The sequence below is a fragment of the Heterocephalus glaber genome, unplaced genomic scaffold (genome assembly GCF_053883595.1).
Source record: "Heterocephalus glaber isolate CG9 unplaced genomic scaffold, H.glaber_assembly_v1.0 deba00001504, whole genome shotgun sequence".
In the NCBI taxonomy this organism is placed as follows: domain Eukaryota; kingdom Metazoa; phylum Chordata; class Mammalia; order Rodentia; family Bathyergidae; genus Heterocephalus; species Heterocephalus glaber.
In genome coordinates this window covers 22,024,497-22,050,987 of record NW_028258324.1, presented here as the reverse complement: position 1 = coordinate 22,050,987, position 26,491 = coordinate 22,024,497, and the positions used below count along the sequence as shown (strand labels likewise).

Genomic DNA, 26,491 nt, shown 5'->3' with positions numbered 1-26,491 from the left:
ACACATATACTGTGCACTGAGTTTTGAAAATTATTTAACATTAACATTTTATAGAATATAAACTCAATTCAAGAGCCGAGGAAGAGATAGTGTTTTCAGCAAATGGCACTAGAGCACCTGGTATCCGTATATAAAAAATTAACCTCAACTCTTTTTTTTCCATACATGAAAATAACTTGAAGGAATCTATGAACCTAAATATGAAAACCTAAAAGTATAAAACTTTAAGAAGAAGTTATAGGGGAAAATATTTATGAATTCAGGGTAGGCAAGAACCACCTAGGATACAAAAAATCATGATGTACAAAAAAAAATTGATAAATGAGATTCCATCAAAATTTAGAACTTTAAATGACGTCATTAAAATGAAAAGTAGTCCTTAAACAGGCCATATTTACAATGCATATAACCTATGACCAGAATATATAAAGAATTCTTAAAGCTCATTAATAGACAACCGAATTAAAATGCAGACATAAGAAGATGATAAATAGCCAGTATAGCACAAGGAATGGTGTGCAACTCTAGAATCAGAAAAATACTAATCAGTACAATAACAAGATTGAATTATACACTCATTAGGGAGATGAAGTTAAAAGTTTTAAAAGCCTTGTCATGACTTTTTTTTTTTGTTGGATTCTCTCCCTTTGCATTTAATTTGTCACACCCAAAGGATTCATTCTGCTGGGTTTCCTGGGGTTGTGATCCTCATTGTCTTTTCCTAGGGTATTGTCTAAAATTTTTTGGAGTGCTCGTTTGGTATTCATGAAGTTCCTGAGGTGCTCTTTATCATGAAAGTATCTTATTTCTCCATCAATTTTGAAAGATAGTTTTGCAGGTTACATCAATCTGGGTTGGAGGCTGTTTTCCTTTAGGGCTTGAAATACATCACTCCAAGCTCTTCTTGCCTTGAGGGTTTGCACTGAGAAGTCTACTGTGATTCTGATGGGCTTTCCTTTGTATGTGATTTATTTCTTTTCTCTCACTGCTTGTAGAAGTTTGTTCTTCTGTTGTATTTCTGGAATCCTAACTATTATATGCCTATGTGTAGTTTTTTTTTTTTTTTTTTTTATTAAGGCTGGCTGGAGTCCTATATGTTTTACTTATCTGTATGTCAAGTTCTTTTCCCCTACTTGGGAAGTTTTCTGCCATCACTTCTGTGAAGAGATTTTTTATGTCATCTGAACTCTCTCCTCTTTCTTCATTGACTCCTATCAGTCTTATGTTATTCTTCTTTGCTTCGTCTAGCAGCTACTGGATTGATTTCTCATGTTCCCTTACAATTTTAAAGCAATTTTTCTTTTCCTCCTCACTAACTGCAATCTTATCTTCTATATGTGAAATTCTATCCTCACATTGGTTCATTCTGCTGTGCAGACTTTTGATGGAGTTTTTAGTCTCTTGGAAAACTGTATCTGTTTTATGGATTCCATTTGTTTCCTATGTCGGGATTCCATCATGTTTCTCAGCCCCTCTATGTTTTTATTTGTGTCCTCTCTAGATTTATTAATCATGTCTTGCACCATGAGCAAAATCTTTGCTGTTATCTGAGTAATTATTTCTGATTTCATTTTTCCCAGATCCTCTTTTGTTGCCAGTTCAGAGAGTCCAGGTGGTTAAGTATCAGATTGTTCCATCTCGTTTCCCTTTGAGGTTGCTGTAGGTGGTCTGGAACTCTGTTTTTGAGGCATGTTTATGTATCTTCTCATTTCCACGGGGTGGGTGGTGCTTCTGGCACCCACACGGCTCACCTTCTCTGCCCTAGGAGCCTGGGATGGAGGCAGGGAGCCTCCTTTTGGTTGCTGGGACCTGCTGAGCTTCCTTCAATATTACACTTACTGATTTGCATATGTTGAACCATCCCTGCATCCCTGGGATGAATCCCACTTGGTCAGAGTGTATGATCTGATTCTTGATGATCTGCATTCTATTTTTCATTATCTTATTGAAGATTTTTCATTTATATTCATTAGTGAGATTGGCCTATAGTTCTCTTTTTTGATTGAGTCTTTCTCTGCATTGGGGATCAAGGTGATTCCTTGCTTCCAAGAATGAATTTGGGAGTATTGCTTCCCTTTCAATTTAACTGAAGAGTTTAAGTAGTAGTGACAACAGTTCTTCTCTAAATGTCTTGTAGAATTCAGCAGTGAAGCCTGAGGACCCAGGCATTTCTTCATTGGCCAGATTAAAATTACATTTTCAATTTCATTGATTGATATTGGGTTGCTTAGAAGTTTTAGGTCTTCCTCATTCTTTGGTAATGCATATGCATCTAGGAGTCTGTCCATTTCTTCTGTGTTTTCCATCTTATTGGTGTATAGGTTCTCAAAGTAGGTATTGATAATCCTCTGAATTTCTGCTGGGTCCATTGTAATTTCACCCTTTTCATTCCCAATTGCATAGATTTGGGCCTTTTCTTCCTTTTTATTTTTTGGTAAGGTTGGTTAAGTGTTCATCAATTTTGTTTATTGTTTTAAAGAACCAACTCTTTGTTTCATTGATTTCTATATCATTCTCTTAGCCTTCATTGCATTGATTTCTGTTCTGATCTTTGTAATTTCCTCCCTTGTTTGAGCTTTGGGTTTGTCCTGCTTTTTTTTTTTTTCTTCTAGAAGCCCAAGGTTCAGAATCAGGTTGTTAATTTGAACTTGCTCTGTTTTCCTAATATGAGTGTTCACTGCTATGAAATTCCCTCATAAGACTGATTTCATTGTGTCCCATACATTCCAATATGTTGTATTGTCATTGTCATTTAATTGTAGAAACTGTCTGATTTCTTCTTTAATTTCCTTTGTGACCCATTGGTTGTTCAGAAGTGTGATGTTTAATTTCCATGTATTTGTGATATTCCTGCAGTTTCTTTTGCTATTGATCTCCAATTTCATCACACTAAGGTCCGATAATATACAGAGGATAACTCAAATTCCTTTGCACTTACTTAAACATGTTTTATTAGTATTTGTTCCATTTTGGAGAACAACTGCTGTACAGCCAAAAGGAATGTGAATTGTGATTTTATGTGGTGGAACACTCTCTAAACATCTGTTAAGTGCATTTGTTCAAGAGTTTGGTTGAGTTCTAGTATTTTTTGTTTATGTTTTGTCTAGTTGATCTATCTGTGACAGTGCTGTATTGAGTTTCTCAATACTATTGTATTATTGATTATTTGATTTTTCATGTCTGTTAATATTTGTTTTATATGGTTGGATGCACTAGTATTTGGTGCATATATATTTATGATTGTTATCTCTTCCTCTTTGTTACCTTCATAAAAATGTAGTGGCCTTCTTTTTCTCTCTCAATTAGTGTTGGTTAGAAATCCATTTTATCTGCCAATAAGATAGGTACTCCTGCTGTTTTGGGGTTTGTGTTGCGTGGAATATTGTTTTCCACCCTTTAACTTTCAGTTTATGAGTTTCTTTTTAAATTAAGTGTGTTTCTTGTATACAGTATATTGTTTCATGTTCCTTCTTGACCCATTCTGCCAGTCTGTTTCTTTTGATTGGTGAGTTGAGACCATTAACATTGATTGTTATAACTGATGTGCATTGACTTATGAACTTTTCCTTTTGTTGGATTATCCCCCTTTGCATTTAATTTGTCTTTCCTGATCGAATTATTCTTCTGGGCTTTCTGGGGTTGTGATCCTTATTGTCTTTTCATAGAATATTGTTTAAAATTTTTGGAAGGATGGTGTGGTATTCACGAAGTTCCTAAGGTGCTCTGTGTCATGAAAACATCTTATTTCTCCACCCATTTTGAAAGATAGTTTTGCAGGTTACATCAATCTGGGTTGGAGGCTGTTTTCCTTTAGGGCTTCAAATATGTCACTCCAAGCTCTTCTTGCCTTGAGGGTTGGTGTGGAGAAGTCTGCTGTGATTTGGATGGGCTTTCCTTTGTATTTCCTTTCCTTTGTGATTTGTTTCTTTTCTCTAACTGCTTGTAGTATTTTGTTATTCTGTTGTTTTTCTGGAATCTTAGGCATTATACACCTAGGTGTAGATTTTCTTTGATCGTGGCTAGTTGGAGTCTTATATGCCTCACTTATCTATATGTCAAATTCTTTTCCCCTGCTTGGGAAGTTTTCTGCCATTACTTCTCTGAACAGTTTTTTATGTCATTTGCACTCTCTCCTGTGTCTTCATTGACTCTGATCAGTCTTATGCTATACTTCTTTACATTATCCAGCTGGATTGATTTCTCATGGTCCCTTACCATTTTTAAGAAATTTTTCTTTTCCTGATCACTAATTGCAACCCTGTCTTCTATATCTGATTCTGTTCTCATCATTCTGCTCTGTAAATTTTCAGTGGAGCTTTTAGTCTCCTAGATATCTACTTGCTTCTGTTGTATGGATTCCATTTGTTTCCTATGTTGGGATTCCATCATGTTCCTCAGCCCCCGTATTTTTTTTTTTTTTTTTTGGTACTGGGGATTGAACTCAGGTCCTTGCACTTGCAAGGCAAGTGGAGGAACCACTGAGCTAAATCCCCAGCCCAACCCCTTTATTTTTTTTATCTGTGTCTACTCTAGAGTTATTAATCATATCTTTCACTACAGACACAATCTCTGTTGTTATCTGAGAAATAATTTCTGATTTTATTTTTTCCATATCCTCTTTTGTTTCAAGTTCAGGGTGTCTAGGTTTTTGAGTATCATATTGTACCATCTTTTTGTCCCCTGGGGTTGCCTTAGATGATCTAGAAGTCTAGTTTTGAGTCTTGTTTATGTGTCTTCTCATTTCAACAGATGCAGCCTGCTGTGCCATTTTTGAAGTGACTATTTGCTCACCCAGTTGGCCTCAATTTTCTGCAAGCCTCTGAGAGGCCTATCTCTGCTGCTCACTACTGTGCCAATTCCTTGGTTCAGAATGGTGACCCTCTCGATCCATGCACTGTACTGTTTTCCAGTTGGGGTTCTGGCCATGGCCTGCCCACCTGCATGGCTCTTGTCTGGGAAGGCCTTTGTCTAGTGGTTGTGCACCCGAGTCACTGGTGTCTGAGTGGTCTTCCGGCTGGGGCTGCACACATTTACTGATAATTTCTCAGTGGGCCACTGCCTGTGCCCTGCATGCCTGTGCAGTTGTTTTCTAGTCAGGCCTTTTGCAGGGGTCTGTGTGCCCATGCTGGTGGAGTGTGGGCAGAGTGCTGGTTGGGACCTGGGCACTGATGCTGCTCTTGTCCATGCAGACTTCTGGCTGGGGTCTGTGTGCACTTCTGGCTTGATGTTTTTATACTCATGCATATACATGTGCTCTAAGGTTGTTTATTAATAAATATTTATGATTTTTAAATTTTATCAGTATTTTTGTTTGTGAAATGTTTTGTTATCTCATTCAAATATCTTTATATTAAAAGAATAAATCTAAAATCTATGTTTTTCAAGAAATGTTATTCTTTTTACATTTTCAAGTCTGTATTGTGACTAATATTGATTTTCCCTATATGTGGTATTGTTATTCATATTGACTTGTAATCTGTCCAGCCACATTTATTCTAATCTAGAAAAATCATATATCATTTTAGTTATTTTGTTCTTCAATAACTTCATTTTAAAATATTTTGTCTACTAAGAGCTCTTATATGTTTACTAGGGGTTTTTCTAAAAATACATTTTAGTGTTTTTTTCAATTGCACCTTTTAAAAAATTTCTAATTTTTTCATTACTGTTAGAATATTATTCCTCCATTTATTTTTTTATTCAAAGATATGAATGGTTGGGACTTTGTCTCCCTGGATGACACAAAATCTCCCTGGATGCCAGACAGCATCAATAATGTATTGTTTCTTAAGAGACCTCTACTTCTCTCTGCCCAAACTGCTGACAGACATTATGCATGAGTGAATTATAGTACAAGGTGACATTAAATACAAGCTTCTACATGGTCTACTGAAATTGTAAGACAGGTCTCCTCTTAAACATTAAATATGAGAAAAGGTTAAGTCATGAAATTGATGAAATTGATAATATAGAACATAAGTATTCTCTCTTATCTTACTCACTACAACAGTCGGCATTAACCATTTATTTGCCAGTTTTTTTTATCCTGTATACTTTCTTTAGCACTTAGATTTTGTTTCATGATTGATATAAAGTGTGTGTTTTATGTATTGTTTTATAAATTATTTATTTTACTTGGATAATTTCGGGATCTTTCATATAATTATATATTTATAGATCAATTAAATTTGCTTTTAAACAGTAAGTGTAGTTACTTGTAATGTCTAAATACACAAGGTGTGATCAAAATTACAATGAATGTTTAAATGAGAAAATGTATTATAGTAAAAGACACATTGTCATTACTCCCTCTCAAAATACTCTCCCTTACTTGAAGACACTTACTCCAGCATTCTTGCCTCTTTCCTAAGCATCTCTGGCATCCTGTTTCATGAGGATCTTCAGTTGCTCTCTTATAGCTGCTTTTGTGTCCTGAATCAAATAATGTGTACACCTTTTATCAGCATTTTGACTTTGGGGGAGAGCCAGAAGTAATATAGTGCCAAATCTGGTAAATAAGTTGGGTGATGACACATCATAATGTGTTTATGAGCCTGCCTTTCCACTGGATGGCATTTAGCAGCAGCATTCCCTGCAGTTTTGATTACTTGTAAATATACTCAGAAATGAAGAATTCCTGAATTGCTTCAGAATGTGGCAAGAATGATGGGATAATTGTGTATTAGCTGAGGCAGAGAATTTTGAGGGCATTTAATGACATTGTGACTTTCAGAGTGATAATTTTAAAGAAAAATTTAAACATCCACTAAAACTTTCTATCACACCTCATATGTTTATATACATTTGAGATTTCATGATGAGCCTTCTTATTTCATATTTGTAAAATTTCCTACTGAAAAGAGTTTCAGTTCTCTTACTACATAAAGTAAATAGAATGCATGAATCAGCTATTTGAGGACTCAGCAAAGCAGACAGCAACCTGTGGATGGGTGAAAGACAAGAATTTGAAAGGCCAGAGAGCCGGGTGTGGGTTAAGCACTTCCTTCTTCCTAGTACTGTGCCTCTCCTCAAATCTCAGACAGTGAGACAGCTGCATAGGAGGCCTCCCCAGTTCTCATTCAAGCAGGAATTTGAAAACTTCTAAAGTTCAGAGACAATGGAGAAATCCCATTATTTTTCTCAGACACCAAGCAATATTGTGGCAGAAATCAGTAACACCTTTGAGAGAAGGGAATCATCCTTTCTATCAATGGAACCATTGTTCTTAGAGGGCAGGATTGTCCCCTTTTGTTCTCTGTGTGTTATCACCAGAGGATTTTCCCCCCAAATAGCAATAGCAATATTTCAAATCTCACTTACTCTTCCAGAACCTAGCTACACACAATTAAAAAGTGGACTCTATTTTCTATACCCGTAAAATTTGTCAAAATTGGCATCTGTGACCATATTGACAAATAGAATATAATAGAAGTGATGCCGTATAACATTTGAGGCTAGATTAAAAAATGATATTTCTCATTCTTGGTTTTCCCTGGACCCCAGCCATTACTGTGAGGAAGCCCATACTAATCCATACAGAGAGGCTGCATGGAGAGGCCACTTGGGAAGGAATAGAGGCCTGCAGCTGAAGGTCATGATAAACTCCCAGGTAAGTGTGGGAATGAACCTTCAGATGATTCAAATCCATGTTTTGGGTCTTCCAGATGAGGCCCCAGACATCATGATGGACAGATAAGCCATCTCCTCTATGTGTAAATGTCAGTGAATATTACATCACAGAGTTGTTGGATAATTTGTTTTTCAGTCATAGTATCTGTAGTACATAGTCCCATCCTCAGAATTAATTTAGCCTTTGGACCTTGAAGCTTATGATTATTCTCAATACATTCATATTTTTTTATTTTGCTAACTTTTCTAACACCAATATTCTATACTTTTAAAGATACTTAATTAAAAATAACAAATTTGATTTTAAAAATACTTAATTAAAAATAACAAATTTGATTTAAAATAAATGTTACTATGTAACATTTTATAAGAGATAATTAATGGTGAGCTATGCTACTTGTAAAAAAATACTTCCATTTGGGATTAAAAAATGTACTCAAAACATTTTGCTTCAAAATTTTTTTCTCAGAGAAAATCTTGAGAACATTTTGAGAAAATAATTATCCCAATTTCATGATGAATTCTTCCATCTGTTCTTTTTCTGGTTTTTTTTCCCCAAAATTTCTAAAATAATTAAGAATTACATTTTGTAACTAGAACACATAAAGTGAACTGCTATATTAAAACGTTCATTTAGCAAGAGATAAGACTAAGAAAATGTCAAACATTCAGAGGAAAGCATCCAGGTGGAATTGTGTGGAGAAAGAAACAAATTCTAAAATCACAATTTCTACAATCCAGAACACACTATTCCATATTCTCTTTGTATACACATATGAGTGTGCCCATGTGTGTTTGTGTTTAAATAATACTAGTTTTGAAAGTAGTCTAAATAATTCAGATTTAAAATGGGGTAGGAAATATATCGTTTTCCTGCCTTTTTACTTAAATAGATCTGAACCCACTGGGACAACAAAAAAGAAAATGAAGCAACCAACAATAATAAATAGAACTACATCTTGAGTGAAACAACACACTTGACCTAATCTCGCTACTGAAGCATTGTAGAGGACCCTAGGCGCAGAGACTACCAAAGTCAGGTTCGGAGTCTGGTATAGGACCTACAGCAAGGCTTGATCCAAGTTTGTACCACAGAAACAGAGATTATGCGACTAAAAACAGGTTCTATCATATCAGCTTTGTCAAAAGCAGGCCATAAATGTGTAGCCATTGTCGTGAAATGGTGGTCAAACCAAGAATTATTACAGCATGAAATATAATGGTGAAAAGTCATTTCCTTGAAAACCAAGGAGATCTCCTGATATATTCAGTCTTTCCTGCAGAAGATTTCCCCTTCAGCCTGGTGTATGGGGTACATTCACAAATTTTGTTCAAAAGAAACAAACAACATAATTAAACCATGACTCAAGGCTTCATTCTAAACAAGGAAGGGAATATCTGAGGACCACAAATAAACGGAATTTAGGATTAACTGTCTTCACTCAGCCTGTTTCTGAGAGGATAAGAGATTAAGTCTGGCTGCATGCACAAGTATTAGCAATAGAATCTGAGATCATTATGCCAACTGTGGATCTGATTTAGTTGTGGCTCTAAGCATTGTGAACACACACAGAATCTTCCATGGGCATGTAAGAAATCATACTGTTTGAGGTCAAATATTCAGATACCAAGAGAGAAACCAGGAAAAGCAGTTGGTGAAAGAAAATTGCAGATAAGAGTACTATATCACCAAACTAATAAAAATTATAATCAAATATTTATCCTTCAAATAAAGCCAAGGTACACTAAGAAGCAAGTCCTTAAATTAAATATGAAGGTAATATTCTAAAACATCCAAGTCACATTAAAACACATAGAGAATGATTATTGTATGAAGATTTAGATATACAACAGAATTCCATAGATGTGTGTATTTGTGACAAATATGTAGTAAAAGGGCAAAAACATGGAATGATTACATTAAAATGATCATAATATGTTATATAGAGAAAAAAATAAAGGAATAAGGAAAGGTCTGAAATCAAAACTTCATATATATATATAAATATTTAAATATTAGAGAATGTAAAATGAGCTGAAATTTATTAGGGGTGATAAGCCTATATCCTCCATATTGTTATATTATTTTTCCATTATTTTCTTTATATTAACATTTTTCAAATGAAAAGAAAAAAGCATTATGCTAAAATTGTACCCATCTCAAGATGATAGTCTTACTTCAATATTAAGGTGCCTGTAAACATTATTCATCACATTAATCAGTGCTAAAATCAATGATAGCATTATTTTTATTTTTAGCAAAAAGATGTTTAGTAAAAGTAAACTTGGTTCTGACAAAAAATACCTAATCAAACAGAAAGATATAGATACGTAAGTGAGAGCATAAAGGAACATCTTATTTATAAATGAATTTGTGCAAATTTTTTATTTATTGTCAGGAATAAGATAAGAGTACTCCCCATCATCAATTTTATTTAACATCATTCTGTTCTTGTTAGGATTGCAAATAGAAAAGAAAAAAAATGGCTAAAAATGTACAAGTTCTTTTTTTTTCGTTAAGTTTATTGGTACATTTTAGGTATAAAATACAGTTACACTGATCATTGGGATCTTGTACCTTTACATGATGTATCTTAGTTCTTATTTTTTCCCCATTTCCCTGCCCTCCCTTCACCCCCTCCACCCTTCCCTATTTATGGAAACTTTGTTTCCATTTTTTCCTTCTCTCATATTTTTTCTTTTCCCTTCTTACATTTCCCCTACCCTTCCCACTTTCCTAACTCCTTTAGAGCTTTTCTTCGTATTTCACATTATCAATTATATCATTTGAACCTTATCTACACTTTTAGTATTTCACACCAGAGCAACTATTCAATATTTACATGAGTATCCTATTTATTTCACTTAAGAGTATGGTCTCAGTGTGCATCCATTTAGCAATAAATGTTTCTCATTCTTTATGGCTGAATAGTACTCCATTTTAAGAAAAAACACAACAAGTTCTTAATATTTTAGGTTATATGACTTTATATTAGAAAACTTCCAAAAATCCAGTATGAACAGTTACAGAATTTAACGATAGTTCATTGTAAGATTAATACAAAATAATATGCCTACTCAACTCATCAAAACCTCTGAGAAATTTCTCCCATAAAAGAGCCACTGTTTTGTTTTTTTTTTTTAAAAAGCCACTGTTTTTTTTTTTGGTACCGGGGATTGAACTAGGGTCCTTGCGCTTGCGCAGCAGGCGGCGAAACCACTGAGCTAATTCCCCGGGCCCAGAGCCACTGTTTTTAATACCAAATTTTTCTTTACGTCTCAGATTCAAAACTAAAATGATGAAGGCTGAAAATCTGCGTTTGTGTTCACTGAAATGCATCCTGTTGTTATCCTTGTAATAGGCTTAAAGTATGAGAAGAAAAAAAGTGAAGAAGAGAGAGAGAGAGAGAGAGAGAGAGAGAGAGAGAGAGAGAGAGAGAGAGAGAGAGATGGCAGAGACCCCAGTAGTCAGGTTCCAGTATACAACGCAGATCACACAACGCACAAGAAATATTTTAAGCACACAATTAAACATCAAGTCAAATTGAAACAAAGATACATTTATCAATTAGCTAAAATTTGTAACTTGATTTCTCTTGTAGAATCTCTTTATGTTTGGTAGAGTACAGATGCATTTTCTTTGACTTTGTTTTGGATTCCAGATCCCAGCAGGCAGCATCAGGCTGATAACACAGCGCTGGCCTTGGCTCTTAAAAGCTGAGTGTTTTTTTCTGACGATTGTGCTTTAGGCTCTTCAGAGCTTTCCTAGCTGTTTTCAATCCATTAGTTATTTTCTCATTTCAGTTCTTTCTGAAGGTGAGTGCAAGCCTTGCTTAACCGTCTCTGAGTGTGACCACGGCACCCAGCTTGCACCCCCGGGTGCACTGAGGTCAAGCAGTTCTCCTCAGGCTTTCCCCCACCTCCTCTGCACCTGTGATCTTAGCAACTCAAGAGAAAGCAAGGTGACAGGGCGACCAATGCCAGTGTAACAAACAAAGGTGCTGGTCAGTCCCAGGCACTGACTTTTATTGGGACTCAATTGGGGTAAAGGCAAGAGGTGGCTTCTATGGAAATTAATGTAAACAAGTCCCATAAAGAACAAGACAAAGCATTCTTGAATCAGAAACAGAATAGACAAAATATATGGTTGTAATTGGAACATTGTCCTTCTAGTCTGAAGGTTTTAGTTGTGGGAATGGAATTTGGGCGTGAGTCACTCTGACCTTGGCATGCAGGCTTCAGTCAGACTCACTTCCATAAACAAGCCAACTGTGGGGTTAACTCTTTACAGCCTGCCTTGGGCATAGTCAATATTACAGTCCTCTGCAGAGAGATTACTGAAACATGATCCTGTCACCCTTTCATACTTATATATGTAATTAAATTATTTAAGCTCACTAAATAAAGAAATTCTTTACATAGTTTCCTCTCAAAATTATTCTCATATATTTGTATGTAATTTATTTACTCAGGCTGCTACAAAGTTTAGGTTTTTTTTTTGTTTTTTTTTTTTTTTTTGTACAGGGTATTGAACTCGGTACCTTGTACTTGAGAGGCAGGCATCAGAACCACTGAGCTAAATCCCCAGCAGTTTAGGTTTTTTTTTAAAAAAATCTTCCTTATCAAGAACTTCTTGAGATGTATATAATGTATAATACATATATTTATATTTTTTCCTTTCTCTCTCTCTCTGTTTTCCTCCCTACTCCTTCAACTGTTCATTCCCTTAAACAGTATTGGTGAGTGTTGGAATTTTGAGGTCATACATTTGACAGGCACCTTAGCCTTGTATTTCTCTCTCTGGGTGATTTCCACTTTGCATGAAAGCAGAGGCTGGGAGGTCTCGGAGCAGCCAGTAGACTGGTTTACTTCAATACAACTCCCTTTACAGGAGGTGCCAGGAGAGTGAATCACTCTTCCCTCAGATACAATTTGTTTTAGGCAAAGATGTCAACTGGTTATTAGAATCTGTGAGGGACCTCAGTATTGCTGAGTGCTTATCATACCATAGGATCTATTGATTATATTGACAGATGATAGATAAGCAGTAAGTGTGCTGTTCTCTTTATGTTTTCAAATCCATTTTTCAGGTTTACAGATATAAATATATTTATATATATACAAAGTTTGGCAAAAATGTATACACACTGAGCAGTTCACCATACCAATAAACGCATGGAAGCTAATGGTTACCACTTTGAGGACCTCTTGTAATTACAGAGGTCAAAGGTAACTTGTATTAATCCCATGATGTCTCAATAAATTTAATATTAAAATAAATATTAAAATATGCTTTTCTTTTTCTGATTATACATATTTGAAAAGACTATTTATGATACATATATTATTAGTATATATTATTTAATATTTTAATTCATATTTATCTAACAAAGTTTATATGCATTCTAACAGTGTTTATATACATGTATCCTTCTGGAGTAATTTTTTCCCTGGGGCAATCCAATAGAGCAGCCTGTATTTGTATCTAAACCAGGCATATTTTTATCTTTGTGTGACCAACACTTTGAGGAGTTCTGCAGTGATTTGGCCATGGAACCTATCCCCTATTTGGCCTCTACACAATCTGTCTTTAGTGTTGATTCTAGAGCTAGGATGTACTATCTATATACTGATCAAAGTATCCAAATAAAAAGATATTTACTAATGAGTATAATAAACACCAGCTGGAGTTCACATCACATATTTAAAAACTATTTTTGTTCTGTGTTTCTCTGTTTTGATGAAAGTCTTTTTCTTCCTTATTAATGCATTCTTAAATTTAGGCTTACAATGCACTTTAATTTCTAACATTTAACCTCATTCAAAGCGGTTTGACAAATAATCAATGCACGAAAAAACAAGTAAACAAAATGGCTGAATTATCATCCTTCCCCAAATCAGCATTCACTACAAATTTTATCTGCTATTAAATAAATCAAAATGTTGTCCATTGCCTAGATTGAAAAACCCATGTTCTTGTTTGATTGTTTATCTAGGAAACTGTCCGATCCATGCATTCCAATTCTGCGATGTTCCTTCCTTCCATTTTCTTTTCTGTGAACCAAAATCTGGATTTCTGGGTTCTGGATGGAGAGCCTATCAAGCCAGTCACTATAACATTAATAGAACGCCCTTCTCTGGGCATCAATTTAAGTATTGTCTATGTTATTAGAACTCAGGTGACTCCTTATTCTTGGTAAATTAATGATGAATGAATTTGAAAACGACAGACTCTTAATTGCATCTTGAAGTATATCCTCCCTAATTCCAATAAATGAGTGTTATAGTTGTTATCCAAAATGTCCTTCCAAAATATTCATTGTGTTGCAAAATTAGATGCCAGCTGAAGGGTTTTCTGGAAGTGTTTGGTCCATGAGGGCTCTAAATTCATCAGTGTAAGAATCTAGTGATGAGATCATAATGTGATGTTATTACTGGGAGATGATGAAGAAGAAAGTAGAACGTCATTGCAGGGAGTGGATTTTGGAGTGTGACCTTGGGGATTATATCTTGGCCTGGCTCCATCTTTTTTGGCTCTGTTCCCTTATCATCTTTGCTTCCTGTCTGTCATGATTTGAGCAGCTTTCCTCTGCTCCATCCTTCCTTTATGCCTCACAAGTGGGCTGAAAGGAATGGAGTCAGACAGTTATGGACTGAAACTTGTGCCGAAATAAATCTTTCTTCAATTAAGTTGATATTCTCACGTGTTTTGTTACGGTGGTAGAAAGCCGACTAATACACCTGAATTGCTTTTCTCATTGTATCTCAGATTATCTGGTACATGTTTAGCTACACAGTACTGTTCACTTTACATTTATTCGTAGAATGCTGTATGTCATATGCTCTTTAGAAAAGTCCTACTCATCTTTCAAAGTCCCTCTTTTTATTAGCACATATATCAATTGATGCATAACAATTGAACTTATTTATTGGGTTCAGTATGACATTTCAATACATATATATGTTGTGTCATGATCACACAAGGACAATATTCATATCTATCTCCTTAAACACTTATCATTTCATTGTGTTAGTAATGTTAAAAATTCACTCCATTAGCTATTTTAAAATACAGAATTAATTCTTTTCAGGCATAGGCACCTTGCTATGCTACAGAAAATTAGAAGCTATTTCTCCTATCCTAGTGCATCCCTGTGCCCCTTAACCATCTCTTCTCCATCACCCCTCTGCACTTGTCAGGCTCTGGTAACCACTACTTCATTCTCTACTTGAGATCAACATCAACTTTGACATATAAGTGAAAACATGTGGTATCTATCTTTCTTTTCCTGACTTCGTTCACTTAACATAATGTCCTCCAGAATTTCATTCCTTTTTCTCACTACAATACTCCATTTTTATACTACATGTTTTTAACCCATTTGCCAGCTGATGTACACTTAAGTTTCTTCTATTCGTGGCTATTGTCAATAATGCTTCAATAAACCTGGCAGTACACATGTTTTCCCCTTCAACACACCTACTTCAATTTCTTTGGTTATGTACCTGGTTGTGGGATTGCTGGATCATATATTAAATCTATTTCTAGTTTTTTGAGCAAATTTTATAATGTTTTTATAATTTGTTTCCCTTTTTCCACATCCCTGGCAGCATTTATTATTTTTTATCTTTTTGAAAAGAACTAGTCTACCTCATGTGAGATGATATTTCATTGTGATTTTGACTTGTATCTTCATGATGGCTAATAGTGTTAAGGATTTTTTTTTTCCTTTTAATATATTATTTGGCTATTTCTACATCCTATTTTGAGAAATTTCTTTTCAGGTCATTTATTCATTTTATATTGGATTATTTGGGTTTTTTCCATGTTGTTGTTTGAGTTCTTTATATATTCTGGAAATTAATTCCTTGGTGGGTTTGCAAACACTTTCTCCCATCCTGTGGGTTGTCTCTTCACTCCATTGCTTTCTTTTCTGTGCAGAAGTGTTTTACTTTGATGTAACGCCATGTGTCTCTGTTTACAAAACCCTTCTCAAATGGTTGCGGTAACATAATGCCTGCTTGGACAGTACTGCATGTTAGTGCTTCCTATCTGGGCTTTTCACTTTCTACTCCTCTTATGGCTTGATTCAATATGTTAATAATAAATGCTAACAAAATACTATACTTAATTATACTCTAAAATCATCCTTAAGAGATGGTCTCAAGAGTGAAAAGTGATATTTGCCTTTATACTGTTTCCATTCTCGCCCTTCTTTTCTTATTCTCACCTTGTTTTCCTTTTTTTTCTAACAGCCAGAATTTGCAACTCTGCCAGAAGAGTGCTCCAGACCTACTCAGGCCTGCTTGCCCTAAGATACAGACAGCTGAAAATGCCTCAGGTTTATATCTTCTTGGAGAAGCTTTTAGCCAATGATCAAACTGATGCTTGAGTACCTGGTTGAGCTTATCTGATCAGAAAAACTCAGAAGTACCTTAGACCACAGAGCTTCTCCATGGGATCAGGCCAGAGCTGCCCCTATTGCTTGGTAGTCATTCTTAGTTCCTGCTTCCTCCACTTCCTTCTAAGATTTTCCTGGGAGCATGTCTTTAAAATTCACTGCACAAAAATAAATGCTAATCTCAGTGTCTCCTGGGAAGTCTGACATAATTCTACTCCAAAAAAACTGTTCTAACATATTCAGTCCCTTTAAGTTTATCTTAACTAGAGTTAAGGAGATTTAAATAAATAAATTGCTCAAGTTTCCAAATACCAAGGGCAAGATAATACTTCACAGGTATTCGGAAAATATTCTAGTATATGGTTGCTTTGGCCCTCAATTTAAAACCTACTACGGATATTTAAAAGGGACTGTTGAAGGAGAGAAGGTTGGAATTTATCATTTATTTTTGTGATAACTGAGAGTAGACATGCTTTCCCATGTAAGAATATTGTTATAATGATTCTAAAGGAATTGGCTGTAGTTTGTGCTGGAAGAGTTTGAACTCCCTTGGGCTATTAGACTCTGGAATTTGATTAGTGTTGGCTGCAGTTTAGTCCCTTATCAGCTATTTCTGCAATACATCAATTCTGTGTCACTCAGCAATGCCTTTGCTGGGAAATAATTCTGACAATCTGGTCTATTTTAAATTTATCAAATAATTGTATGCAGCCTAGTCTTAGTGGATTTGCCACTGAAATGCTCCATATTTTTTTTCTTGACAGGTTTCATCTCACTTTCTGTTAAGTTGTGATAAGCTGCCAGTATGTAGCTAAGAGGCTACAGATTACTGTATTTTCAGTTCTGAGGGTTCTATCCAAAAAAAGGATGAGGTGTGTAGAATATCTTTAAACTCATTCTCAGAGACTGTAAGGATATTGCTAAGCTGCCCTATATCACTTTTATAGCATTATTTCTTGAAATCAAGTATTTCTTCTATATTTCTTTTTGCAATTTTTATTGTCTTTCATAAAACACCTGACTAACAGGCACTTGTACAACACCAGAGAGTCATAATTCCAGGAATATCATTTTATCGGTTTCTTGTGTTACATTATGCATCACCATATTTGTTTGCTAACAATTGCCATTTTGTAGCATTCTTTGTAGACTCACAATTATTGGGTTTTTTTGATTATCTTTTTGTTTTCTCAGATAACTAGTTTCTTTCAAATGTTGGAATCTATCTCTACTTCCAATAAGTATTCTACTCATGTTTAGAAAGTAGCATTTTGAACTAGAAGAGTGAACTTTATAAGTCAATATTTTGGATTTTACATAAGTATAAAATATACTGAAATAGAACATATTTACTTGTAAATATTTTTGATTTATTGTGGGTTTTTTTTTTTTTTTTTTTTTTTGGTACCAGGGATTGAACTCAGGACCTTGCACTTGTGAGGTAGGTGCCACTGAGCTAAATCCCTGGACCGATTTATTGTGGTTTATAATAATAATCACGATTCATGTATAAAAATACTCAGCTGCCAGTTAAAACTGATTTTTCCAATGAATATTTTGATACTTATTAAGGATAAATTTTGTATTCTTTCATAAAGTACATTCATTGAGAAAACATAATAATAATTTCTTAGTTTAGTTTTAGGATAGTGTAACCCAAAGAGATAAAAACTTTTGTTTCTGATGTATTGACCTTGGAACATGAAGAAGGATGTTTGGAAAATTGGCTTCTTGGTCTGCTTGGGCTGCTATAAAAAGACATGATAAAATTAGGAATAATTTTATTAGAAATTTCTATCTCATAATACTGGAGGCAAAGACTAAGATAAAGGCACTTCCAGATTCTGTGGGTGAAGCCTCATGTCTCTCAGATGATACCTCATTTCTGTATCTTCATGCTATGGAAGGTAAAGGACAGCTCTCTGAGTTTCTTAAGGATATTAATTTCATATTGCCTCACTTTTATGGTCTAATAATGTCTCTGAATATCCCACTTCATAATTGTAACACCTTGAGCTTGAAATTTCAACTTATAAATTTTGGGGTCAGCACAACAGTCAGCTCTTAGTAGTAGCTTTATAAAGAATTGGGATTGAAGTTGGGGCATGTTAAACACTTGAACTCTGATCACAGAATTATGCACATGTACAGTTATGAGTAAATATTTCATTATGATTATATCATGAAACTGATCATACTACTTTAGCTCTAGCAAAAGGGAGAGATGATGATCTATATCATTTTAGTATGGTTCAACTATCCTCTGTGCATCCCAACTTCCTAATTTGTAAAATGTGGATCATAATATCTTTATATTTCATAGATCTGCTACATTTAAATGTGTCCATGCATGTAAAGAATTTAGAAATAATATATTACCATTTATTCAATATTAATTTTTATTATTTCACAGCACCTCATAGTTTGACTTACATTCCCCTTTAGTTTCCTTGGGCAGTGCCTTTTGACATGGTTAATATTACCCACTAAAATTGTGAATTTATCTGTGGTGAATGCTGGAGGCAACATGCTACATTCTCTTTTGACACAGACGACTTGCTTGTGTTCTTACTATGACTGCAACATAATTAAGTAACTACTTTTCTCTTTGCTCATGGCTGCTGGTTGACTTACTTAAATATGCAAGATGTTGAAAAAGACACACATCACACATGGAGATCACATCTTTGGAGCCAAGGCAATTGGAGTCTGGTAAAACCAAGGTAGGATTGGCATAGTGAATCACTGTTGCTGGATATCCTAGCACACTACAAACTCACAGAAAAAAATAAATTGGCAAAAATTACACCTATTGACAAACTTTAACCTGGAAATAAGGTCCTAGATTCATTTTTCCACTAGCCACATAGAGTACCCTGGACAGTGAATATCTTGTTCTTTCCTTTATCTTCTCATGAGACCAATCCTGCTAAGCTACCCTTCCTTCCCAAGTGTCTAGTCATTTCTGCATGTCTAACAGCACTAGAATTCTCACAAATATAATTTTGTCCGTTTTATTATTTAGTAATAACTCACCACAGGAATTATGTGCTGGAAGACAGTCATGAACAGGGTAGAGTCTAGATATGTTTTGTCCTCCTTTCTCCAAAGGTTCATCCTGGTCCTCAGGGAGGGGATATTTGGTTGAAACCATTAAGATGAGGAGTCTACTGCAAGGTAATGAGGTCTTGGGACTCCATGCCTATGGATGGATTAATGCTGGTCTCAAGAACAGAAAAGGCCTCAAAGGAGTGGTGAAAAGAGTAGATTACTACAAACTAAGGCCACATCACATGATCTGTTCTGCATGTGGCTGTTTCCTTTTCCACCATGTTGTGATACAGCCAAGCTGGACTTGTATCTTCTACTCACCAGAATTTAAGGCCGTTAAATTCAGGTATTTTGTTATAGAAATACATGATGGAGTAAAACCAATATTGTAGCAGAAATGAAATAACAGATGCTTATCTGGAGCAGGGAAGATCAGGAAGGTTTTCCTAAGAAAATTTTTCTGAACTGGGGCTAAAATAATGAGGAAGATTTAGGAGGTTTAATTAGTACATAGGGGACACAAGGGAGACTTTCTTATCTTTTCTTTTTCTTACTTTTTTTCTTTCTAGAAGCAAAATGTCCATGAAAAATAAGAGAATGAGATTCATTAACTTAGGTTGATTTCCTTAAGAGATTGTGACCTGGAGATTTGCTGCAGGGAGTTTATTGGGAAGAACACTCTGGAGCAACACCATTAAAGGGTAAGAGAAGTAAAACTGGGCAGAGGCAAGTTTTGAACTTTGCTTGTATTTCTAAAAGCACCTCAGGAGATCTGTTGAAGCCTACCATTGAACAATGCCCCAGAGTTGTCCTTAAGGCAGGCAATTTAGCTAGGCCTCTGTATCTCCATTTTTACCTGTTATTTATTAAATGTGGGCTCTCTCTGATGACAGGATATAAATAGGGGTAAGACATTTTCCTTCCTGAGGACAAGGACTAGAAACAGATTGAGCTGAATACCACAGTAAATACCACACTCATTTTAGGGATCAGGTACTATTTAATTATTTGCTTTAACAGAAAATTCAAACATTCTCCTTTTGTTCTGACTAGAGAAAAGCATATACATTAGTAAAATTGGTGGACAATTTTTTTGAACACCAGAAATTTAATCATCTTCCAAAGTTGTTAGGTTAACTTTACTGAAATGTATTGTCATAAATACTGTTTAAACATTTTCTTGAAAAGTATCAAGTAAGAGAAAAGATGTCATGTTTTCTTTACCCTGGGTAACAGTTTTGTTAGTTCATGATCACTGGCTAGAGAATTTCAGACCCTTATTAAGCAAATTTGAAATAGAAAAATTATCTAGATGATTTATTTGGGACAAATTGTAAGAGATTATTAAATCCTATGGTAGCCCATTCAGTTCCTCTGAGAAATGCCAAATTCTAAATATTTCTTTTTTAATATGACTATGGATATTTAATATACTAAGGTCACAGATTTCAAATGATAGATAGGCCTATAATGGATTTATTAATGATGTGACACTATAAAAAGTTAATATTTCTAAATGTCATGTAACACCATTTAATTTTTTACATTACCAAGTAGCATATCACATTACAGATTTTATGCTATTATGGTTGCAGTAATTAAACTTATTGAAGCTTGACTCAGTATAATGTATCAAATAAATGAATAAACAGTCTTGTCATCTTTGTCATGTAAAAGGTATATACATAACCTGTATTTTTGAGGAGTGAGACCAGAAATGATCATTTAAAAAATGTATTTAGAGAGAAGTAAAAGGAAGTTAACTGATTCAGTTAAAGTGGAAAAGAATATTAATTATTCAATAAAAATTGTTTTGTATATACTTACATGAATTAAGTTAGTAAGTAGGCTAAGGAGAAAAGTATTTGGTTAAATATAACACTCATCCGTGATAAAAACTTTTTAACTAAGAATGGAATGGAAATTCTTCAACTTGATAAGAAGCACCTAAGAAAAACCTATATCAAAAATTGTCTTATACTCAGGATGAGAAAGAAGAAAAATGAAAGCCATTCTTCTTGATGGAGACTGCAACATTGGTTATGCCCAAAGCAGGCTGTAAGCAATGCAGGCTGTGAAGAGTTAACCCCATAATTGGCTTATTTTGAGAAGTGAGTCCCACTGAAGCCTACATGCCGAAGTCAGAATAACTAGAATCCAAATTCCATTCCCACAACTAAAATCTTCTTAACTAGAAGGACATTGTTCTAATTACAACCATATATTTTGTCTATTCTGTTCCTTATTTGAGAATGGTTTGTCTTATCCTTAATGAGGTTTGCTTACATTGATTTCCATAGAAACCACATGGCTGCATATCTTCTTATGTAGTCCTGCCCTTGCACATAGCTTGCCTTTACTTCAGTTGATTGCCAATAAAAACCAGTGGCTTTGACAGTCCAGTGCACCAGCTTTGGTCATTCTGTCTCTCCTAGTTCTGCCTTTTGGTTTTTTTCTCAGGCCTATGTCTTATACAGGGCAGGAGTCTGGAACCTATCTGCAAGGGTCTCCAGTACCTTCTCTTCAGTTAACATTTGACTAGAAATCTCAGTCAGGAAAACATTGCAAGGAACAGGATAAAAGCATGGATTTTTGAAATAAAACTGCTTAAATTAATAACTGAATTTGTTAATGTGACAGGATCAATATACAAAAATTAAATAAATTATTATATTTTAGGAAAAATCATTAGAAAATAACTTTAAAATTATTATTTTCAATTGCTCAATAAGTTAAAAAATATTCATAAACCTAACGAAGGATATGTAACATTTCTGCAGTGAAAACTACAAAATGTTTCAGGGAATAATTAACTAAAATCTAAGTAAATGGAATGACAATCTCAGGTTTATGGACTCAAAGACCCAATATTTTAAGTTGTCTTTTCTCTTTACATTTGTTTAAAAGGCTGTCATAACAAAGTACCAGAAACTAGGTGGGCTTACCTAGAAAATTTTATTCTTTCACAAATTTGGAAGCTGGACATCAAGATTCTTTCTGATACCTGTGAAGGAAAACCTCTACCATGTTTCTCTCCTGGATTCTGCTGGTTTACCTGGAATCTTTTGTGCTTTTTGGCTTGTGGATGCATCATTTTAATTTCTACTTTTGTGTCCATGGACATTCTTTTTTTTGTGTCCATAACCATCAGAAAGTACACATTTTAAGAGATATAAAGCACTAGGGATAAAAGAAAAATATGTGCACATATTACATCCCAAACACAAAACAATAAAATGAATATTATCAACATTTAACAGTTCTGCTTTTAAAAAGATACTAAGAATACAAGGGTATTGAGTGGCACTAGCAATCAATACCAACTAGTAACCTGACCTGGAAGATATGATTTTGAGACTCTCCTCCCCCACCAAGAGATACAGTGCAGTCTGACCTGGGAAAGTCGCTTGCACATTTTTAAGTTACTAAAAGCAGGTAGATGGGTAAGCACCAGTGTCATCAGATACACTAAGAAAATGTAAAGGACATGGGCTGGGGATTTAGCGGAGTGGTTTCGCCGCCTGCTGTGCAAGCGCAAGGACCGGAGTTCGATCTCCGGTACCAAAAAAAAGAAAATATAAAGGACAAGGGAAAAACAAAGTTGATAAAGATAAGAGTAAATATCAAGCAAATTAAGAATTGAAAAATCTGAATGAGAACCAAAGAAAACTAGTTGCCAAATACAATATCAAAGATTTATTTGTTTGTTTTCTAGTAACATTTTTGTAATTTTAATTCTTACATTTAAGTTATTGGTAATGTTTGAATCTAGCATGAGGTAAAGGTCAAACTTCATTTTTTGCACATCACAAAACTTTTCCTAGTGCTATTTAGTGAATAAACCATTCTTTCCCCATTGTATGGTGTTTACACATTTGTAGAAAATCAATTGGCTATAGATATATATGGTTTTATTTTTAGACTCTTTCATCTTTTCCATTGATGCATGTATCTGTCCTTTGCCAACACGACTCAATTCTGATATCTGTAATTTTACAATTAATTTTGAAATCAAGAAGTGTAAGTCTTTCAACTGTTGCTTTGCAAAATTATTTCAAATATTCAGTCTCTTACAATTCCATATATATTTTAGGTTTATACTGTTCATTGTAGAGAAAAACCACATTGGCAGTTTTGATATTAAACTTATGGATGTTTGGAAATCATTGTTATATTAAATATATATATATATATACATTTGTTGTTGTTGTTACTGGGGATCCAACTCGGGACCTTGTGCTTGCGAGGCAGAGGGCAGAACCACTGAGCTAAATCCCCAGCCTGCTATATTAAGTATATTGTCTTCCAATCCATGAGCATAAGATGTCTTTCTTTTGTTTTTTGGGACAGTAATTTCTTTTAACAATGTTTTATTTTCAAGGTACAAGTCTCTCACCTCTTTGACAAAATTTATTACCAAGTGTGTCATTTTTAATGCTATTTTAGTGTGATTGTTTCAAAAGTTTCATTTTGAAATTCTTTCCTGCTATTCTGTAGAAATATATGTAAATTTCACATTTAACAAGTTGTTTTATGCATAAATATTACCATGATATCAAAAAGTTATGACAACACAAAAATTACACAGAAGAATTTCTTTCATAAACTTTGAGCTAAGGATATAAAATATATTAAATGCAGCAACTACAAAATCACATGTAGATCTTGGTCAAGGTCTGTTAAAGGTGTGCAAGGCTGGTTCTGGATTCAAAAGTAATTAATATATCTACCATAAGACAAAATAAAGAAGAAAAATTATGGGATCAGAGATCAGGTAAGATTGGGCATGTTCATGTATGGCCATAGACAAAAAAAATTATATGATCTAATAACTTGATACAGAAGAAAAATTCATTAAAACATTTACCCATTATTCAAAGGAAAAAGGACTATCAGTAAGTTAGGAATATGAAACAATTTTCTATATTTGATAAAATCATTGAAAAAAAACCTACATGTAACAGCATGGTTAATGGTGATACTTTGAAAGCATTTTTAATTTGAACAAATCAATGAAAAATTAGGATACTTAGGTTTTTTTTTTAAGGATACTTAATTTTAACATTTTATACAACATAGGATTGGAAATTATTATAAGAGCCTTCAAAGACAAAGAATAAGAAGAATTACAATTTCAGAAAAATGAAATGACAGTGTTCCTCTTTGAAGACAACATGACTGTCCATGTATAAAATCCAAAGGTTTCTGCCAAAGTATTCAATACAATACAAGTTAGTCATGCTAAGTCCCTGGATGCACTATGAAATAACAGAAATCAGTTACTTTTCTAATAGTAAAAGTAAGCAAGTAGAATATAAAATAGAAAACACAATAACATTTACAATGATTTAAAAGATAATGTGGGATCTTTTTGTTGATTAAAATGTTCTATGTCTTGAATATATAAATATGAATATCCTCACTGTGATTTTTAATAAAATTATGTTATTTTATAATTAGGAGAAACTAAAGAAAAATGCACAGGATTTCTTACAATTGTATGTGATTCAATCATCTCAATTGAAATCCCAATAAAATAGAATGCTGATACAGGAATACTTAAGTTTCCATATACTGTGACAAAATATTTGTAGTATTTTTATCTGGGAAAGGATTCTTCCATCATAAGGAGCAATGGTTATCTAGTCATAAAATTCTAAATTAATTTGTGAAATATGATCAAACCATTGAAAATATACTTCATGAATGGCAATAGACAAGTGCTCTATTAGATCATAAAAGACGTTTAACATCATTAGAAATCAGAAGAAAATATTTCAAAGGACAAAGAAATCATATTTCATATTCACTAGAATTGATGAAAAATTTTAAAAGATTAATGCTAAAGGATGTTGGCAGAAGAAATAAAAAGTTTATTCAATAATAGCTGAAAGGTAAAATTGTAGAACCACTTTGGAAAATTGTTAGAGTTATATATGTAACCAAACTGTGATCCTAATTAAGTATTCTAGATGAATGAAAAGTTATTTACTCAAATGTCTTGTTCAATAAAGTTTACAGTGGGTTTGTTCCAAATAAACAAATATTGGAAATTCCTAAGAGGTGAGTGAATATATTAAAGGAGATACATTCTGCAGTGAATTACTACCGAGCAATAAAACTGAAAAATGGACTAATTCATCAGTGTCATGATGAATTTCATGAAAAAGTTTTGTTCAGTCACACAAAAAGATTATAGATGGCAGGTTAGTATTTCTACAAAATTATATGTTAGATGAAATTGAGCTGTATTGGTAACAAGTCATATTGTTGATTTCCTGAAAGGTCAAGAGACTGTGAATAAAAATGGAATAAGGAAACTTTCTAGGGAATTGGATATATTCTATATCATTATTGGAGTAGTGAGTTCCTGAAAAATAGTTTATAAAATTTTCATAATTCATTAAATGATATATTTAATATTTAATTGATCATTTAATAAATTAAAAATATAAAATTATCTGCCTGTGAATTTGATTCAAATAAACATTTTAGAAATATGATTACATACCTTACAAGTATTTGCCTCAACAACACACAAGTCTGTTATCTCTATGTTTGGTCATGATACTAACTAAAAATATTTCAGTATCAACGTTCTTTCACTAAATTATAATCACCATTGTCAGTCTTAAAAATAATCTCCTATATTAGTCAGCTTTCTCGTTGCTGGACAAAGTACCCAACAACTAACATTTAAAAAAGGAGAGGGCCAGGGATTTAGCTCAGTGGTGCTGCTGCCTGTCCCTCACAAGCTCAAGGTCCCAAGTTTGATCCCTGGAACCAAAAAGAAAAAAAAAAGGAGAGGTATAATTGGATCAGTCTGAGAGGATTCAGTCCACAATTGGCTGGTTAGTTCCAAGGCAGGAACATTATGATGGAAGAACATGGTACAGCAATGGTGCTTAGTTCGTTATAGCCAGGAAAGAGTGCAAAGGAAAAGTGCCAAAGAGGAAGCAGGGAAGAGCGAGACAAGAACTAAAGCCATGTCTCTATGATTCACTCAGACATACCCAGAAGGGTATCCCACTTGGGTGTATCTTAAAGTCAGTCAAGTTGACATTCTACACTATCACTTCTCCCATTTTTTTAAATTTTTGTATCTTCTCTCACATTTATTTTCATTAAGTCCTGTTATGTTCTATGTCTAGATGTCCCCCAAAACCTCATGCAGTCATAGGTGGGGCTTTTTGGAGGTGGCTAGATCTAGGGTGTGTGAATGAGGATGTGTTGCTGAGATTAAGGAAGAGTGAATTAGTGTATTACTTAGTTTATCAAAATTCTGATTGTTTATAATGAGAAGCTCCCTGGATGGGATAAAAGGGATCAGGAGGCTTGCTGCTTTGCTGCCTCCTGCCTGCTGTACTGTGGACTGTTTCTCCTCTGCAATGCCCCTCTGGCATTCTGTC

At 34.3% G+C, this 26,491-nt stretch overlaps 1 long non-coding RNA gene across 1 annotated transcript in view; it reads left to right on the top strand.

The window, feature by feature from the left end:
• LOC147825273 (uncharacterized) overlaps positions 1–26,491 on the top strand; it is a 137,422-nt gene that overhangs the window by 86,839 nt on the left and 24,092 nt on the right. The window contains exons 2-5 of the long non-coding RNA XR_015440853.1: positions 7,504–7,609; positions 15,886–15,971; positions 18,679–18,754; positions 19,652–19,783. This is a non-coding gene — a long non-coding RNA (uncharacterized LOC147825273). The remainder of the gene's footprint in view (positions 1–7,503; positions 7,610–15,885; positions 15,972–18,678; positions 18,755–19,651; positions 19,784–26,491) is intronic.